The following is a 20,600-nucleotide window of genomic DNA, read 5'->3' as shown; positions in this document are numbered from 1 at the left end:
AATACGCCTATCCCCAATTTCTTAGGAAATTACCCCTTCCCCAGTCTGCCCCCCAAGACTTAACAGACGCGTTTCCAGCCCATAGAGAGAGCCCGGGTGTCCTGGTCTTGTGTGTTCCCCTGCTCAGCCTGGAGCGGAGCCCCAGAAGGGAGAGGAAACCTCGCCAAGGTATTATTCACCAGCCAGGCTTGTGGCCCTTTCCAGAAAAGGAGGCGGCGGCGGCGGAGATGGAAGTCAGTCTAACATCATCCCAACATCTTCCCCCTACCTCTCCTCCATACATCATGACATCATTTCTGTCCCCTGCCCACCCCACGGAGTGGTGATCTCCATCTGGGCGGTCCCTCGCCTCTCCATTGGCTAGGAAGCTATGTCCGTCATTCCCTGAAGTGGGCGGCCCCCACGCTGCTCTCCTTACAACGCCCCCCCCCCCCCCGCTTTGAAATCTGGGACTTCAGAGCGTGACAGCTGGAAGCAGGAGTTGGGTACCTACTGACCCCAGCAAAAGAAGCCGGACCCCGGCTGTGCCCTAGGCAAGGCAGCGGGTGAGTGAGCCTGGGTCCCCCAGTCCACGGTCGAAGGATGCGGTTGCTGCGGGAGACGGGATGCAGGAGGTGGAAGGGGCGGAGTGGGGAAGCAGCTAGGCGGAAAGTTTCCCGGCTTCATCTCGTCCTCTGTACTGACCTAATTCCTCAGCTCCCCTTCCTCAAAACCAGCACCATTCTCCCAGCCCATCTGGCCATCCCCGCTTCTTCTTTTTAACGCATCCACTTGGGTCCATCCAACGATCTGCACTATTCCCCCATCCTGCTTCCTGCTCCAGGGACAAAAACCTCAGGGATTCCCTGGTGCCCAGCCCACCTTCCCTAGCATCCCACTCCCCACCTAGGATGGAGGATATAAGCAAGCCAGGAGTTCTGCAGACCACCTTTCCCAGCTCTCTAAAGTCAAATCCAGTCCAAGCAATCATTGATTCTGGCACAAAAGGAAAAATGCTATGCTTGTGGTATTTGGAGTGATTTTTAAAGCTGCCCTTCTTTTGTCACCATGGTACATGCTACATCTAGGACTGGGCAAAAAAGAGAGAGAAACAACTCCTTGGGTCATCCCTGGAGTGTTCCCCTCCTAAATTGCACAGGCAGGTGAGGTGGGGCTGGAAGCCAGGGCTTAAGGTGATCCACCATAGCCAGGAAGGTTGATGAGGGAACCCTGGGACTTGACTAACTGGGGGCACAGACTTCCATCTCCGTGCACATTCAATGCAGGCAAGCAGGCCATGCCATTTTTAAGGGTTAGTTTGACTCCCCGTGCCTGCCTGCCTCCAACCAGCCAGTAGCCATCAACACATTGCTTCCTAGTTTCGTTCCAAGTGCTTTGGAATTAACTGAACAGCCCCAATATGTACTGAAGTGCATGGTGTGCCAACTGGCAGCAGGTTTAGCTCTACTGTGTTACTTCACAGTGCTGTCACTTATGTTTTGATTCAAGGAATGGTGAGGTTGAAGTGCTCTTGCTCTGTTCCCAACCTTAAAAGCCTCTAAAATGGCAGCAAAGAAGGAAAGCTCTTTGAGGGTGACCACAGGAAAGGGGAGCCCAGCTCAGGAAGAAAGCACCTGCCCAGGTGCATCTCCAGGTGGGGCTGGGAGAGACTTCTTGCCTGAAACTGTAGGAGATGCTGCCAGTCAGTGTAGAGGAGCCAACCGTCTGACTCCACTGCTCACTGCAACTCTTGAGAGCCTGGACAGAGACTCTGAAGCAGTGCAGAAACTCTAAGTGGAGGACAAAGTTTCGCTGGGAGAAGCCACCCTCCTCCATGGGACTCTTTTGTCCTGCCCCAGCTTCCCAAGGAGAACGTGCATTGGATGAGAGCAGATCCCACATCCAGCCCCCTAAGATATCTTCTAGACAGAAGCAGAAGTCTTGGAGACACTGGGCAGATGGGAACCACCCATTCAGCTGCGCCTTCTCTGTTTTTCAGTGTCATCCTGTAATCACCCTGCACAGGTTGCGACAGAATAGAAAAACGAATTCCACATGGGAAAGCACAGCTCAGAGTATGAAGGGCAAAGGCTGTCCTTTGCTAAAGGCCAGTCCTTCCCCAGAGATGACCTTCTGGGATGGGGGGGGGGAGCAATCTCATCAGAAAAAGGGAGAGAAACTAGCCATGCTTTCCCTTGAGCAGGCAAGAACTGCAGCCTCACCAGGTAAACAAAACAGAGGCAAAAGAGAAAGAGAAGTTAGAGGAACTCTTTGTTGCACCCAGCTGTGGTGGGTTCTTCTGGGCAGTCTCCCTTTGACCCCTGTTTAGGATTCAGTGGATATGGTCATTCAATAATTGTCCACTGATTCATTCATATCCCCCCCCCCCGGGTTCCCATTTCCTCTTCTTAATGCAACTGAGCTCATTTATGAATTATTATTTTTTGCCTGGATGCCCTCGTCTAGGTTAATTTTGGAGATTTTGGTCATGTCCCATAAGAAAAGAAGGTCAGCACATAACAGATAAATTAGAAAGATTCCCAGCCGAGAAGGGGGCTTCAAATCAAAGAGCAAAGAAGAAAAGTTGAGGGAACTGGACAGTTTTTACATTGGGATGAGGAATGCTTCTGTGAAGAAATTACTAGCTCTGTGAGATGTGCACTGTAATGGGAGCCCAGGACTCCCTGAGGCCACCTAGGGGTCAGTGAGAGGGAGCAGGCTTGGAGACCAAATCAAATGCAAGAACAAAACAACAACTTTCCTGCTACCAAAAATCGGTCCCTGTTGCTGGAGGAGCATTGGGTACACATTCATCCAGAAAGGTTTAGGATAAAATTATCTCTACTTGATGCAGTGGCAAATCTCTCAAGGTGCCCTCAAAGGCCACAGTTCTCCCTGCACAAAGTAGCAATTGAGTCCCTTGATCAGCTGCTGACACTGCTTGCTGGCTGTACTGCGTTATTTCCATCTGTTCATAATAATACTTGTTATTTGCCTTTCCTATCCATGGACTCAAGAGAAGCAAACAGGTTCTTTAAACAAGCAACAACAACAACAGCAACAACAACAACAAAAGATCACAGTAAAAACTACACCAAAAATAAGATACTTTTTTAAAAAAGGCAACTGGCACTAATAAACCAACCAGCCCTGGGGGGGAAAAGCCTTCAATATATGACAAAATGTAGTTACTTGTGTTCTGCATATACAAAGCAAAGCTCAGGTAAATGGTGTCTGAGATGCTTATCGAAAGTGCCCTGGCCATGGGAGGATGAAAGAGCCTTTAGATTATGCTTCTTGGGGGAGGCAAGGAGAGCCTGCTTACACTCTTCCTTGCACAACTGCCTTGCAAAGTAGGCCTGTCACATCTGCAAACTACCCAGGAATCACTGCCATCAAACCCCTTAATTCAGCTAATCAGAGCATAGGTCATGTTTGCCAGGTAACCAGGTAACCGACTTCTTTCCAGAAGATGAAGATCTGGCAGACGCCATGGTTATTGCTGGTGGAGTTTGCCAGTGGGGTTTTCTCAGTCTTCCTGTGCTTATGATTTCAGTAGTACATGCCTCACCTGCTCAGGCTAAATGGAGTGGGGAGGGGGAGCAGGACAGCAGGGCTTCTATCCACATTTGGCTCATGCTGGAGTGAGTCAGTGGCCACAGCCAAAGTCGCTGGCCTTTCAGACCTTGCTCAGTTCAAAATATGGTCCTTGTTAGAATATTAGTTGCCCACTTGGGGCACACAGGAAGGATGTCATCTTCTGCTCCTAGGGAAGGGAGCTCCCAAAAAGAAGGCCCTGCTATACACAATCTGTGAATTCACTTATAGAATTATAAAACCATAGCTCTGTGGAGTTAGAAGGGACTCCAAGGGTCACCTAGTCCAACCCTTTACAATGCAGGAATCTCAACTAATACACCCATGACAGATGGCCATCCAACCTCTGCTTAAAAACCTCCAAGGAAAGAGTCTACAACCTCCCAAGGTTCCACTGTCAAAAAGTTATTCCTGGTGTTTAGCCGGAATCTCCTTTCTTGTAACTTCAATTCATTGGTTCAAGTCCTACCCTCCAAAGCAGGATAAATCAAGTTTCCTCCATCTTCCATGTGACAGCCCTTGAGATATTTGAAGATGGCTATCATCTCCTCTCAGTCTCCTCTTTTCCAGGCTAAACAACCATTCCTCATAGGGCTTGGACTCTTGATCATCTTGGTTGCCCTCTGTATTCCAGGTATGGTCTGCCCATGGCAGACTAGAGCAGGACTATGATTTCCCTTGACCTGGACACTAGACTTCTGCTGATGCAGTCTAGAAGAGCATTAGGGTCTTTTGCTGTTGCATCAACCCAGCTGTCCATGCTAAGCTTGTGATCCACTAGGACCCCTGGATCCTTTTCATACGTACTACTGGCAATCTCTCATTTTATATTTGTGCAGCTGGCTGCTCCTGCCTAAGTGTAGAAACTTACATTTATCCCTATTGAATTTCATTCTGTTAGTTTGGGCCCATTTAGTTCTCCAATTTGTTAAAGTCATTTCAAATCCCAATTCTGTCTTCTACCACATTAATTTATATGAGGGTGAGACCATTTTCCTTTCAGCATCCTTAAAATAATGGCATCTGACTCTGAACATGATTCATTTCGGAGACAAATGAGTCTTAGCTAAATCCATCACAAAGGAGTGCAGGATTTCAACCAATGCCATGATACTGACGCCTGACAATGGCTCTCAAAGTGAACCATTCACAGGGTTGTGTTATCACCCCAACTCTATTTATTATTTTCACTGCCATGATCCTACACTTTGTCCAAGGGAAACTCCCCACCAGGGTAGAAATATATCAAACAGATGGAAAGCTCTTTAATCTGAGTAGGCTGAAAGCAAAGAGTAAGGTTACCGTAACTTCCGTCATAGAGCTTCAATATGCTGAAGAGAACGTAGTGTGTGCACGCTCAGAGAATGACCTCCAAACCATCCTTAATATCTTTGTAAGTAAAGGTAAAGGGACCCCTGGCCATTTGGTCCAGTCATGGCCGACTCTGGGGTTGCACGCTCATCTCGCTTTATTGGCCGAGGGAGCCGGTGTACAGCTTCCGGGTCATGTGGCCAGCATGATTAAGCCACTTCTGGCGAACCAGAGCAGCGCACGGAAGTGCCGTTTACCTTCCCGCCGGAGCGGTACCTATTTATCTACTTGCACTTTGACGTGCTTTCAAACTGCTAGGTTGGCAGGAGCATATCTTTGTAGAAGCATACAAAAAGTTTACCTATCACTCAACATCCAAAAAACCAAAGTGCTGCACCAACAAGCACAAAATAACCCCTCTGCAGCGTCACAAATCCAGCTCAATGGAGTAACGTTGGAAAGTGTCGATCACTTCTCCTACCTGGGCAATTATCTTTCCACAAGGGTCAACACTGATGCCGAAATCCAGCATAGCCTGAGCTCTGCAAGTGCAGCTTTTTCCTGATTGAAGTGCAGAGTGTTTGAGGACCAGGACATTTGCAGGGAAATCAAAGTGCTTGTTTACAAAGCTATTGTACTACAAACCTTACTGTATGCTTCTGAAACATGGACCACTTATAAATGCCATCTCCAACTCCTCAAAAGATTCCATCAATGGTGCCTCCAAAAAAATTTACATATCACTTAGGAAGACAGGCGAATTAATGCCAGTGTACTTGAAGAAGCAAAAATCACCAGTGTCAAATCAATGATTCTTCAACATCAACTTTGTTGGACTGGTCATGTTGTGTAGATGCCTGATTATTGTCTTCCAAAGCAACTACTCTATTCTGAACTTAAAAATGGAAAGTGTAATGTTGGTGGTCAACAAAAGAGGTTCAAAGACTTTCTCAAGGCAAATCTTTAAAAATGTAGTATAAATACTGACAACTGGGAAACACTGGCCTGCAAGCGCTCCAGTTGAAGAACAGCCTTTACCAAAGGTGTCATGGACTTTGAAGACACTCGAACTCAGAACACAAGGGAGAAACGTGCTAAGAGGAAGGCACACTTGGCAAATCCACACTATGATCAACTCCTGCCCAGGAACCAATGTCCCCACTGTGGAAGGACGTGTGGATCCAGAATTGGCCTCCACAGTCACTTACGGACTCACTGTTAAAACCGTGTTCATGGAAGACAATCTTACTCGGCCAGGAGGGATCGCTAAAGAAGAAGAAGAACTGGTGCCTGGTGCCTGACCCCGTGAACTGACTTTGGAACTTCCTCCCAAGGGAAGGCCACTTTGCCACCTCTATAGAGAGCTTTAGCTGCAAAGAAAAAAGCCTTTCCTTTATGGGTTATTCAGTTGCAAGCTGTTTTAATTGTTTCATATGATGCCTTTAGATTGCTTCAGCCTTGGCTACTTTTAATTTTTGCACATCTTCTGTGTTGTTTAGCTTGGCTGTTGTCAGCTGTCTTAAAGTGTTTTTGAGGAAAAGTGGGATTTTAAAAATTGCTTTACATGGATATATGACTCAGAAATAAAGGAAAGGAAATGCACCCTTCACATGCTGAGGTGCAGTCTTCTTTGCTGCTGGCTCACTTACAAATATTCTGAGAATTGCATATTCTTGTCATCCATAGCAGAGCCTCCAGATATCCTCATTCACTCGGGAATGTCCATATTTTCTCATGCTTGTCTCTGCGATATAATCGTCTCTATTTTTGCCTTTTAAAATTTGTGCTCATGTGAGATGCTAGTGTCATACAGGTGGACTTCTGATGAAAAAAAGAAAGGACTTGTCTTCTCTATCTTAGAATCATAGAATCATAGAGTTGGAAGAGACCACAAGGGCCATTGAGTCCAACCCCCTGCCAAGCAGGAAACACCATCAGAGCACTCCTGACATATGGTTGTCAAGCCTCTGCTTAAAGACCTCCAAAGAAGGAGACTCCACCACACTCCTTGGCAGCAAATTCCACTGTCAAACAGCTCTTACTGTCAGGAAGTTCTTCCTAATGTTTAGGTGGAATCTTTTTTCTTGTAGTTTGGAACCATTGCTCCGTGTCCGCTTCTCTGGAGCAGCAGAAAACAACCTTTCTCCCTCCTCTATGTGACATCCTTTTATATATTTGAACATGGCTATCATATCACCCCTTAACCTCCTCTTCTCCAGGCTAAACATGCCCAGCTCCCTTAGCCGTTCTTCATAAGGCATCGTTTCCAGGCCTTTGACCATTTTGGTTGCCCTCCTCTGGACACGTTCCAGTTTGTCCGTGTCCTTCTTGAACTGTGGTGCCCAGAACTGGACACAGTACTCCAGGTGAGGTCTGACCAGAGCAGAATACAGTGGCATTATTACTTCCCTTGATCTAGATGCTATACTCCTATTGATGCAGCCCAGAATTGCATTGGCTTTTTTAGCTGCCACGTCACACTGTTGGCTCATGTCAAGTTTGTGGTCAACCAAGACTCCTAGATCCTTTTCACATGTACTGCTCTCAAGCCAGGTGTCACCCATCTTGTATCTGTGCCTCTCATTTTTTTTGCCCAAGTGCAATACTTTACATTTCTCCCTGTTAAAATTCATCTTGTTTGTTTTGGCCCAGATTCTCTAATCTGTCAGGGTCGTTTTGAAGTGTGATCCTGTCCTCTGGGGTGTTAGCCACCCCTCCCAGTTTGGTGTCATCTGCACCAATCTGGGGAGGGTCATTGCAGGCAGACAATTGTCTGTGACCCTCAGCCTCGTTTTATGCAGCACTCCAAGGAGGAGTGGTACAGAGAGGGGTGGGGTAGTACAACGGGAGAAAGCGGTTCATAGAACTGTAGAGTGGGAAGGGACCCTGAGGGTCATCTAGTCCAGTCCCCTGCAATGCAGGCATCCTGCCCACAGCCATCCCTGGGTGAGCTCAAATCACCCTCCTTCTGGTTACCAGCCAGACTACAATAATGCAAACCCCACTTGTTCATGGGCGAAGCCAGGGGCAGCTGCTCCCCCCACCCCAAATCAAGCAAATAAATAAAAATACTTCACTTACTGATTGTGTGGCAGATAATTCAGTTCACCCCCCCCCATAAAGCCTCTTCTCCCCTCCCCCCAAAATAAAGCCTGGTTACATCCATACACTTGCTTTTGTCCCTGACTCTGCCCAGACTGGGACTTAACCAGGGGTGGCTGGTTTCCATGGGTACTTTTAGGGTAGAAGTCAGGAGGCCAACAGTAGGGGGAGCCAGAGACAATGGCAATTAATTCTTGTTCCTCTCCCATCCTCTGCCCCCTGATGCCTACAATGGCAGCCATGAGACTATGGAGGTGGAAGCTGATTGCCAGGGCCTCCATTGGGCTGGTTGCAGTCAAGAAGGCAACAGGTTGGCTCAGAAGAATCAAGGCTGAGGCTGGTGGGGCAGTGCCCCATTTGTCCTCATGGACAGCACTTAACTTCCTGTTCTCTAATAGTGCAGAAGAACTAAAAGACCAGATGGAATTTCCTGGGTTCCTCCACTTAGTTGGGTGAGGTGGGTTGAGGGACAGACATAGCCAGCCCAGGGTTTCTTGCCACCTTAGGGGCAGCACCAGATTCAGTGCAGTGGGGGTGGTTCTCTCGCACAGGACGCTGAGCCAAGGGGGCACAAAATTGAGAAGATGCATTTGGGGGTGCCAGGTGTTGGCCTCACACATAGTCTGACCCTGCTTAGGGCTGATGCTGCTTGCTACCTGTTGACCGTTGACTATGGCATTCAGGCTCCATATGTGTGCTGGTTGACTTAACGGGCTAAACTTGCAGGGCTTTATACAGCTCCCTGGGGTGGGGCTCTTAAAGTAGTCCTGAAGGATAGTTCCTCCCCCACTCTCTGCACCCCTAAATCCTAAGAACACAAAAAACTCAATGGTCAATACAGTTAGATAACATAAAATCACTCTCTGTTAGCATCCAAAAGCCTTCTGAAATAAATAAAACCTTATTTATAGCCTTCTGAAATAAATAAATTAAACCTACCAAATTCACATTTGTGTCTCTGCCCACATACCCATAGGTTTCTGCAAAATGTTGCTTGTTCCTTTTTCTCAGGTTTTCCCAATTTTCTAGGGATTTACTGAATCCTGGACTTTTGTTTTTGCCTGTGGAGGAAACAAAAATAAACTGAAAATGGGCAGGGTGTGGGTGTGTGGAAGCTTCGTTAAATGAATGGCTTCCATGATATGGGTTATTTTTCTACTCCAGATCTAGAATTCTTCCTCTGCAGCAACGACCTTACTGTTTAGGCTTATAAATTTCTCCTGGCAGCTGTTCTCCCGCTGGATTAGCATCAGGGTAACAACTATCAAAATAACAGAACCCTCATTTGGGCAATGAAACCTCAGGACTGTAATATGTTTAAACAGGAACACACAGACAATGTTCGCTTATCAGTTAGGCTGTCCTTCTCTCAAAAGGGGACAAAACACACATGCCGTTGTCATTATCATCACTTTTCATGTACATATGCTCATTTATTTAAAGAAATTTACTAATTGTCCAACATTATATTTGGGCTTAAAGCAACAACTAGGTAGCACCTTCTCATTAAAGCATGAGTTGCATTTTTTATATTATACAAGAAACCTCATACCCAGTGTTGCTTGAGAATTCTAAGAAACAAACAAACAAAACAAAATCAATACAGAGTTAAAATAATTGCAATTTTGAAAGGTTCAGCCCATCATCTTGTTTAATGGCATCCAATTATATACAAATTTGGACAAAAACATGCTCCTTGATCTGAGGAACCATCATGCAAGATTTGGTTACAATATCTTAAATATCCAAATACATGGTGAACAGACAAACAACTTTAAAAAAAAATTTGTAGACACATTACAAACCCTGCCTCTGTCCTCAAGGGCTTAAGGAAGATCACCCAAAAACATTCAAAATGTCTAGCAAATGCCCATCAAATAAGCTCATGCTGTTAGATCACCTATCCTACACAAGTGAAACATCCACACAAAAAGGAAACATATTTAGTGCACAAAGACACATTTTGAACTACACAATATTGAGACAAAATATGCAAACTCTTGATTCCAAACCAAGCCAGCTGTACAATTTTAAAAAGCTAAAGTACCACATATGAAAATGAATGAAATGAAGAGATCTGAAACTCTGAAACTTCTACATTCCACCTTAGAACAAGCCCTTTACTTGTGCAAAGTCTGGGGGCAGGGCCATAGCTAGAGGGTGGTAAGGTAGGCCCCTACCAGGGGTGCAGGCGATGGGGGGGCACAAAATTGGCTAAAATATGTCCATAAATATAAATATTGATTATTGCCTCATAAGAAATGGTTTTAAATAGAGGGTGAATTGAATGGGTGGAGGGGGGGGTTGGAGGAGTAGAGGGGCGAGCAACCTGGACGGTTCTGCCAGGGGCACAAGATCCCCCGGCTACGGCTCTGGGGGGGGGAACAGTGGCAAGGGAAACTAACTACAGGGAGTTAACACCCCAGAGGACAGGATCACACTTCAAAACGACCTTGACAGATTAGAGAACTGGTCCAAAACAAACAAGATGAATTTTAACAGGGAGAAATGTAAAGTATTGCACTTGGGCAAAAAAAATGAGAGGCACAAATACAAGATGGGTGACACCTGGCTTGAGAGCAGTACATGTGAAAAGGATCTAGGAGTCTTGGTTGACCACAAACTTGACATGAGCCAACAGTGTGACGCGGCAGCTAAAAAAGCCAATGCAATTCTGGGCTGCATCAATAGGAGTATAGCATCTAGATCAAGGGAAGTAATAGTGCCACTGTATTCTGCTCTGGTCAGACCTCACCTGGAGTACTGTGTCCAGTTCTGGGCACCACAGTTCAAGAAGGACACGGACAAACTGGAACGTGTCCAGAGGAGGGCAACCAAAATGGTCAAAGGCCTGGAAACAATGCCTTATGAGGAACGGCTAAGGGAGCTGGGCATGTTTAGCCTGGAGAAGAGGAGGTTAAGGGGTGATATGATAGCCATGTTCAAATATATAAAAGGATGTCACATAGAGGAGGGAGAAAGGTTGTTTTCTGCTGCTCCAGAGAAGCGGACACAGAGCAATGGTTCCAAACTACAAGAAAAAAGATTCCACCTAAACATTAGGAAGAACTTCCTGACAGTAAGAGCTGTTCGACAGTGGAATTTGCTGCCAAGGAGTATGGTGGAGTCTCCTTCTTTGGAGGTCTTTAAGCAGAGGCTTGACAACCATATGTCAGGAGTGCTCTGATGGTGTTTCCTGCTTGGCAGGGGGTTGGACTCGATGGCCATTGTGGTCTCTTCCAACTCTATGATTCTATGATTCTATACAGGTTTGGTTTGCACATAAAACTAAGCCATGGTTTGTTTAGCCAAAGTGTGGCTTGTTTGAATGTCTGAAACCAGTTCAGCAAACTAACCGTGGCACGTTTCCAGCACAAATTATGATGTGAAACTATGGTTTGTTGTTGACTTACAAACTATGGCTTCTTTGTTGTTGTTTTTTAAAGAATATTTATTAAAGTTTTCAAGAAATAGTACAATATATAATAAAAAAGAAAAAATAACAAAAATACAAAGATACAAAAACAATTAAAAGAAAAACACATAAAATTTCCATTACTTATTTTCTCTTAACTTATTTTCCAGACCTCCTCATACCTCCCTTTCTTGTATTCCAATTCAAATTGTTAATTCCGCAAATTCTCCCCATAAGTTTTTACTTATTTCTAAACCTTATTTTTCATATCTCTTAAGCATTACAGCTGGAAACCCCTTAATTTCTGGCCAACATCATTCTAATATTCATTAATTTTGCAATATTTCTGTAAATAGTCTTTAAACTTCTTCCAATCTTCTTCTGCCGACTCTTTTCCCTGGTCTCGGATTCTGCCAGTCATTTCTGCCAGTCCCATATAGTCCATCATCTTCATCTGCCATTCTTCCAGAGTGGGTAGATCTTGTGTCTTCCAATATTTTGCAATGATTATTCTTGCTGCTGTTGTCGCATACATAAAACAAGTTCTGTCCTTCTTTGACACCAATTGGCCAACCAAACTATGGCTTCTTTGAACTATGGGTTGGCATTATGCCTGAACCCAACAGCTTTGCTTGACTACAGTTTGTTTGATCACCCCATCCCAGATGCTCACCAAACTATAGAGGCATAAGGGAAAAACAAACCGAGCTTTGCAGAAACACACCATGGCTTGTTTGCTCTTCTGTGAGGTGACTCATGGTTTGTTGAACAAATTCTGCTTAAAACAAACCATAGCTTTGTTTTGTCAGTCTGGCTATCTTGCTATATCATGCTATATCATGGCAACATAAAAGTTAAACCACAGAAGACATCTGAAGGCAGCCCTGTTTTGTGTCATGTTTAATGTTTTATTATGTTTTTATATATGTTGGAAGCCCCCCAAGTGGCTGGGGCAGCCCAGTTAGATGGGTGGACTATAAATAATAAAAGTATTATTATTATTATTATTATTATTATTATTATTATTATTAATAATAATAAATAGGGAATCACTATGAGAAATGTTGGAGGGTATGGAAGCAGCCTAACTATCTGGGGTTCTTGAGGGAGAGATGTACAGTGCATTTGTTTGTTTTGCAAAAAACAAAAAGAAAACAGTGGGGGAGTCAGATCCCCAAGGGGCTTACAATCTAAAAATAGACACAAGGGAAAAACAGATGAAAGATTTTATCTCTCTCTCTCTCTGACTTAGTTCAGTCAGATATTGGTTCTGGGGCTTGTTCAAATGGCTTAATGTAACATTATGATTATGTTGTTTTATCGTATAAAAAGTGGACAGGTCCAAATGAAGGCAGTGCTCCTGTACCTTGGATGAGAGAATGTTGGCAGGTTTTGGTTTTTTTCTCCTCCCCTTTGGGATGAGCAGCTGCACCTGCCAAAATCCCTGCTTTCGTAGATCCATTTGACAAGGAGCCTGGTTCTTCTCTGCATCTAGTTACCTGCCAGCGCAGCCGCTGCAAACACATGCAAATAACCACAATGCACAATCATCAGTGGGCAGTCACAAGTGCGCCCCCCCCCCAACTATGTGAGCCCCTGCGCCAACACACTCCGGAGCCAGGTCCCTCCTGGCATTATGTGCTGTGCATGTGAGTGTGTACAAAGAGGGTCAGTTCAAGTTCGGGATTGATGGGTGTGGGGATCAATTATTCAAGAGGCCCAATTAATATTCATAAGCCTCCAGCACCAAACTGTCAAAGACAAGGAGGGGAAATGAGAGCAAGCGTCAATATGCTGTGTTTGTGTGTTGTGGGGCAGAGAGAGAGCAGTTCCATCCCAATACTTGCAACACAATAGTCCCAGAATTAATAGTCTGTCCATTAAGCTGGGCTCTCAACCTTGGCCCAAGAAATGACCCTAATGAAGAGTAAGAAAAGCTATGTAAGAGATATGAAAAAAAAGGGGGGGTTGAAATAATTTAAAGAATTAGTGGTGAGGATTTGCTAAACAAACAAATTGAATTGGAATATAAGAAAGGGAGGTATGAGGAGGTCTGGAAGATAAGTTAAAAGAAAACAAGTAAATGGAAACTCTATGTGTTTTTAATTTGCTTTTATTTTTGTGTTTTTGTGTTTTTGTGTTTTTGTTTTTTTCTTTCCTTTTTGTTTCACAATGTATTACCTTTGAAAACTTTAATAAATATCTTATATAAAAAAAAGAGTAAGAAAAGCTATGTTTGCGCATGTTCTGTCCCACAGACCCAAATGTAGACCTGGGTGAGAGGATCGCTGGGGCCCCAAAGGAACCAGTTGCAGGGATTCCAAAGAAGGCTGAACAAAGTGCCCTGGGATCAGTTCTAAAGCTTTGCTGTAGAGACTTACAGTGAACCACTCGGTCAGGATTCATATTTGGGCCTGTGGGAGAGAGCAAGTGGGTAAACCAGCAATCCAAAGCCTCACGCACACTAATTGAAATCCGCAGGAGCAAAGGAGTCACTCAAAACCTTACTGAGTAGCAACTACTGTACAAGATTTCCCAAATTTCCAAGCCACTGGGGGACAGCATGGCCAGGGGCTGTGACCACAGTGGAATCACTGTTGCCATGTGGCAAACCTTTAAAAGGCATGTGCAAGTGCTTCTCAGTTCAGCATGTCTGCGTTGCCTACCTTTAATTCTAAGTAAAACTGCCGGGGCGGGGGGACAACAAATACTAAATGAGGCAGCAGCAAAACAGTAAATAAAAAAACCCATTAAACAAAGGACAGAGCAAATAAAATAGTCTTCCTCTGACAATTCATCTAGGTGCTAAGAAAACCTTGACATCATACATTTTAAGTACATGGCTACCCCCCCAAGAGAATTCTGGGGGCTGTAGTTTGTTATGGGTGCTGTGAATTGTAGCTATGTGAGGGGTAAACCAGTTTCCACGATTCTTTGAGGGAACCCAGCCACTGTAAGTGTGCTTTAAATGTCTGGTGTGGATGGCTCTGCAGATGATGTTCCAGAAATTTAGGCATGCTAAGAAAAGGCCTTATCTAGAGTCTGCATCTGCTTATCTCCAGTGGTGAGAGCATTTGGAGCAAGATTTCCAGGGATGGGGCACCTGTGGCCCTCCAGAGATTGATGGACTGTGACACCCATCATCCCTAGCCATTGGCCATGCTGGCTGGGGCTGATGGGAGTTCGACAGCATCTTGAAGGCCACAGGTACCCCATCCTTGAACAAAGCAAACAGGCAGGTACTGGATGCGCCAGCGTCTTTGCAGCTGGGAACGATTACATGAGACAAGTAGTCCTCAGACCAAGGAACATAGAAACATGGGAAGCTGCCTTAGACTGGTTCAGACCATTAGGTCTATCTAAGCTCATTAGTGACTGGTAGCAGCTCTCCAGGGGCTCGTGCAGGGGACAAATGGTGCCCCATCCATGTTAGACAAGTGTGGATCTTCACTCACCCCTTCTTCTCTGGTGGCAGGGCACCATTTTGTGGTTTGCTTCAGGTGCCAAAATGCCCTTCTTCATGACAGGGCTGACCCGGGGGGGGGGGTCACCACCATGTTGCCAGCTCTGGCTCTCTGCCACTTGCAATTCCTTGAGTTCCCTCTCTTATACTTGCCCCAAATAACTCTTCTTCAGCATCCATATAGTCCTAGGGGACGGGGATGTCCTCACATTCAGCTTCCGTGTGGCAGACAGACTTTGTAAGAAAATAGTCCCAACTTCCCTGTCAGCGCCTTACAATGCGGCTTGCTGGTTAAAAATATATATATATAATCCTGCTTCTCCGTCACTGCAGTAATCAAATGCAAAGGAGAGTGGAGCATGTATCTCATAATTGGTAAAGTTGCCTTTTTCATTAAAATAAATAAAGAAAAGGGTCATGCTCTTGTATTTGCAGTGACAGCCTGACATGCAGCAGTTTAGCAGGCGGAGAGTTTCTGAGTGCAGAGAGGAAGTGATAGGAAGAACTTAGCTTAAAATGTTCTGCATGTCACATTGATGTTTGAGAAAACTAGAAGGGCGTAAATCAAAATGAAAGCAACCTTGCCTTTGTTAGTTGTGGCTGCGGGTCTAACCCCCTGCTCAACACACATACACACACAGTTTCTCATTGCTGCATGCCCTTACCTGCTAAAATTTAGTCTTCGAGAGCAGTGGGTCCCACTAAGCTAAGGGCTGCAGATCCCCCTGTTTTTAAAGCCAAGCCATGGACACCCTACTTTTGAAAAAAAAAACGATATCTCTATGGTAGTTTGTGTTATGCAAACAGTGCTATGGACCCCCTGCATGGGTTACACAGACTTCCTGGGGGCTGCAGACCACCAATTGGGAACCACTGAGAATAATCCAGGATTCCTGTTGTGACTTTTTTTTTTTTTTGCATGTGACAGGCCAGCACATCTCACAGCATGCAGATGTGACATCTGCATATCGCACAGAGTGCTCATGTCACACAGCGCAGGTCCCCTCAACTGCAGAGGCAAGTCGGCACACCTGAACAGAAGTCTAGCGTCCTGATCAAGGGAAGTCATAGTACCACTCTATTCTGCCTTGGTCAGACACATCTGGAGTCCTTTGTCCAGTTTTGGGCATCACAATTTAAGAAGGATGTTGCCAAGCTGGAAGGTGTGCAGAGGAGGGAGACCAAGATGATCAAGGGTCAAAAAAACCAAGCCTTATGAGGAACAGTAGAAGGAGTTGGGTATGTTTAGCCTGGAAAAGAGGAGACTGAGAGGAGATATGATTGTTGTTGCTGTTTAGTCATTTAGTCGTGTCCGACTCTTCGTGACCCCCTGGACCAGAGCACGCCAGGCACTCCTGTCTTCCACTGCCTCCCGCAGTTTGGTCAAACCCATGCTGGTAGCTTTGAGAACACTGTCTGACCATCTGTCATCCCCTTCTCCTTGTGCCCTCAATCTTTCCCAACATCAGGGTCTTTTCCAGGGAGTATTCTCTTCTCCTGAGGTGGCCAAAGTATTGGAGCCTCAGCTTCAGGATCTGTCCTTCCAGTGAGCACTCAGGGCTGACTTCCTTAAGAATGGATACATTTGATCTTCTTGCAGTCCATGGGACTCTCAAAAGTCTCCTCCAGCACCATAATTCAAAAGCATCAATTCTTTGGCGATTAGCCTTCTTTATGGTCCAGTGATAACCATCTTCAAACATCTAATGGGTTTTCACATAAAAAATGGAGAAAGCTTGTTTTCTCCTGCTCTGGAGGCTAGGACTCAAATAGTGGCTTCAAGCTGCAATAAAGGAGTTTCAGACTAAACATCAGGAAGAACTTTCTGACAGTAAGAGCTATTTGATAGTGGGGGGCTCTCTTTCCTTGGAGGTTTTACAGCAGAGGTTGGGTGGCCATCTGTCATGGATACTTTAATTGAGATTCCTGCACTGCAGGGAGAGGGACTAGATGACCCCTGGGGGTCACTTCCAACTCTACAATTCTGTGATTTTGTGAACTAAATTAACAGGATCAGCTGCCTTTGAGAGAGTCCACAGGAAATATATGGTTCCTTTGGAATCATCTAGGCTTTGTTTGTTTTTTTGCTTTCACAAGTGCCCCTGCAGAGCAGGCCGTGAGACAAACCTTATCCCCTGCTAATGTTTGCCGATCATGCTATTGTTAAAGCCACAGGTGTAGGAATCAGAGAGGCTGGCAAACCTACTTTAGATCGAAGCCAAAAAATGTCCCTTCCCCTACCAGGCTATGGCAAACGGAGGGGCAGTTCAGTTGCATCAGATCCAGGGATTTCCCCTCTTTTGTTTTCCTTCTTTATTGCTAAGGCTTGAGCAGCAGCAGGCTGACACAGCAGGTGATGCTTTTTCTTGGTAGGAAGCGGTTGGGCAGGTGCAGCTTGCTCTGCCAAGGCTAGCACAAACTGCAGCTGCCAAAGCTCTTCTGCAGGAGTTGTGCCTGCTCACCCCAGTCACCACAGGCCATTTTTTCTTATAATGGCAGGCAATTACCAAACAACAAAAGGCAAGCCAAACAGTGGGTTGTCATGTTGCATCTGCTGCTCAAACTGAGCCTGTGCTTTGTGACCCTTGCAATCTGGACCATTTGTGCAGCCATTAAAAATCTGCGGATCAGAGGCTGTTGAAGGTTACAGTTTACAGGCACACTTCCATGCAGGGAATAAATCTGCCAAGGAAGTGCCCCAGAAGACCATTCACACACTAGTCCCAAGCCAGAGCCGGGTGTGTATGTGTCTTCATTCACTTCCTATGGGAAATGAGACACAGCATCATTGGAGTGTCCCATGTGCTTCCTCTGTCTTTTCTCAGACTGCAGAAGGCAGACTTTCTTTTCATTGCTGTCAAGAGAATGGAGCCTTTATCACCATCTCTAAAGGTTAGATTGCTTTAGTGCAGAGATGAGCAACATGTGTTTCCCAGATGTTGTTGTACTCTTAACTCCCATCGGCCCCAGCAAGCATGATCAATGGTCAGGAATGGTGGAAGCTGTAGTCTAGAAGCCTCTGGAGGGACCCACCAGTGCCTCATCCCTGATCAAGTGCGCTCTCTCTCTCTCTCTCTCTCTCTCTCTTTCTTTCTCTTTCTTAAGAGGTGTGGCTTAGATATGTGCAACGAGGCAACAGGTGGGTGAACCCATATACCTTGGTGCACTTTCACTGTTATGTTTCTGGTCAGGATCATTTTAGATGTATGGAGTTTTTTTTAAAAAAAAAAAAAAACCCCTGATATTTTAATTTGTATTTTTCAGCTATATAGTTTTTGAAAAGCTAAGTATTCATGGCTAAATATGTTATAGTGCAGTTTTGAATTTATTTATTTTTGGCCAAAAATATTGCCTTATTTATTGGTGTAATTTTTGAATCGTATTTGCTTTTTAAAAGTTTTCCTTCTGGTTTTTAACAATACCAAAGTAAAACATACCAGCAGTTGTCTTTTGAAGCTCTTTAGTGCCAACTTGAAAAATCATTTAAAATTTCAGCAAAACTGTTTTTAAAAATTGAATGCTAGGTGAACTTTCCCTTATCTTCATGTCAGTTGCAATTCTGCATGTAGCACACAGCACTGATTGTGTACCTCTGGAAACCATCAGCCTAGGCACACATTCAAAATCACTTCAATCTGATTAGTCCTCAGACTCATCAGCCTTTGACTTTTCCAGATCGAAGACTGACTTTTAAGTCAAACTTCCAATGTATGACCCACTTTAATTTCTGTAAGATCTTCCTCTGTCTGTCTGTCTATCTGTCTCCTCTCTCTTTTCTCTCCCGAAGATTGTCATGGCAGTTCTTGTGTGAACCACTTTAAATCGAGCCTCAATCCAGTTCTGGATCACATTCTACTCAGGAAAAAATGAATAAGTCTAGATCCAGTCCATTTCCAGTACTTCACATTTGTTCATTGATAAATCTTCATCCCCTTTTTGTATCAATCTTCTCTTTTAAAGAAATATGCTCCCCAAAACTGTATTTAAATGTATGCTTTCTCACAAAATACACATTACTAAATGTATTTTATCTTAAAACATAGACTTATATATGCTTTTTAAAAAACTTTTATTTGCTTTTTGAGCCAAGAACTACATCACAAAATTTGGAGAAGAGCAGTGTCTGAAATATATATTCATACTGATCACACATTAGTCCAGGAGATGTGGATCAGATCAGTCTGCAAATTGGCAGAAGTCAAAATTCCTCCAGCCTTCGTCATTCTACCTGTTAAACACCAGTGGCCATATTCACAAGCAGTGTACTTAAACAGAGGTGTAAAAGGGATGTCAAACTCAAAAAGTGGTTTGAGTGCCCAAATTCATCATTCATGAGATGCCGTTACAGTGGTACCTCGAGATGTGAACAGGATCCATTCCGGAGCCCTCTTCGCATCCAGAAGCAAACGTAACAAACGACAGCACATCTGCGCACACGCACGTTGCTTTTCGCCGCTTCTGCGCATGCGCGTGACGTCATTTTGAGCGTCTGCGCATGCACAAGCGGCAAAACCCAGAAGTAATGCGCTCCATTACTTCCGGGTTGCCGCAAAGCTCAACTTGAACGCGCTCAACATGAAGCATATTCAACCCGAGGTATGACTGTACTACAAAAATGTCACTTTTTGTGATTGCAAAGCCAAATTATTAAGTCTACCTCAACCTGATACAGTGGTACCTCAGTTTAAGAACGGTCCAGTTTAAGAATGATTCAGTTTACAAACTCCGCAAAATTGGAAATAGTGTCCTGGTTTGCGAACTTTACCTCAGTCTAAGAACAGAAGCTGAATGGTGGAAAGGCACCAGCAGCGGGAGGCCTCATTAGGGAAAGCATGCCTTGGTTTAAGAACAGTTTTGGTTTAAGAACAGACTTCAGGAATGAATTAAGTTCATAAACCGAGGTACCACTGTACAAAAAATGCAGGGCATGGGGGAGGGATGTTAGTTGTTTCTGCAGCTGAGGCAACTTGCCTGTTCTCAAAGCACTTGAATGTGAAATAAAGAATATGTTATGTGTACACACATTTGACCATGCTGAGTGCTGGGCACAGGCAATGTGGCTTGCAAGGAGTCAGACTATTAGGTCACGTAGCCCAGAACTAGTTGCCCCAAGAGCATTCCACCAACTAAAAGTCATCTTTAAAACAGCATGCAAGCCCATCACACAAACACACACAATATCCATGAGAGCAGAAGGACCAAACAGTCGTAGGACAGGAAGCCACAACGATGTTCCAGGAATCACGGGTATAGTCAAAACTCATTGGGTTAAATGGCAGGCAGGAATGCCAAAGGCATTTTCCTGGAACTCCACCTCCTTTCCATATTATTATTATTATTATTATTATTATTATTATTATTATTATTATTTGCCACATGTGTTAAGCTGAATGTGCACAAGTTAAATGCATACGTTGTGAGCTTACTGTAACTGGCAAGAGTCAGTTCTTGTGGTTTACTAAGCGGCTTTTGGCTTCCATGAAGATGGCTCTGTGCAATGTGTGTGGAACGCACATTTGCAACCCTGAAAGAGCTTTGTGTGGATCTCCCCACCCTGTGACTCAGGGGCAGCCAACAGGGTCCCATCCAGATATTTGTGCTGGGCTACAGCTCCCATCATCTCTGTTCCCTTGGCCATGCTGCCTGGGGCTGATGGGAGTTGTGGTCCATCTGGGGGGCACCCCATTAGCAGCCTGTGTAGAGTCCCAAGGGGGAGTACTTCTGCCCATGGAA

At 44.8% G+C, this 20,600-nt stretch overlaps 1 pseudogene across 4 annotated transcripts in view; it reads left to right on the top strand.

Annotated features, from left to right (window-relative positions):
• The first annotated feature begins 440 nt into the window (after positions 1-440).
• Positions 441-20,600, top strand: part of LOC309331997 (leucine-rich repeat neuronal protein 1 pseudogene) — a 45,008-nt pseudogene continuing 24,848 nt past the window's right edge. For 2 of the 4 annotated variants that reach the window (XR_014161623.1, XR_014161624.1), the window contains exon 1: positions 451-545. The product of XR_014161623.1 is annotated as a leucine-rich repeat neuronal protein 1 pseudogene (transcript). Of the gene's footprint in view, positions 546-14,466; positions 14,619-20,600 lie in introns of those variants that run through there. The other 2 variants (XR_014161626.1, XR_014161622.1) reach the window with 2 other exon arrangements.

Source organism: Podarcis erhardii (genome assembly GCF_964252035.2).
Source record: "Podarcis erhardii genome assembly, chromosome: 17".
Classification (NCBI taxonomy): domain Eukaryota; kingdom Metazoa; phylum Chordata; class Lepidosauria; order Squamata; family Lacertidae; genus Podarcis; species Podarcis erhardii.
Note: the sequence above shows the minus strand (reverse complement) of the source record. Positions and strands in the feature narration are given on the sequence as shown.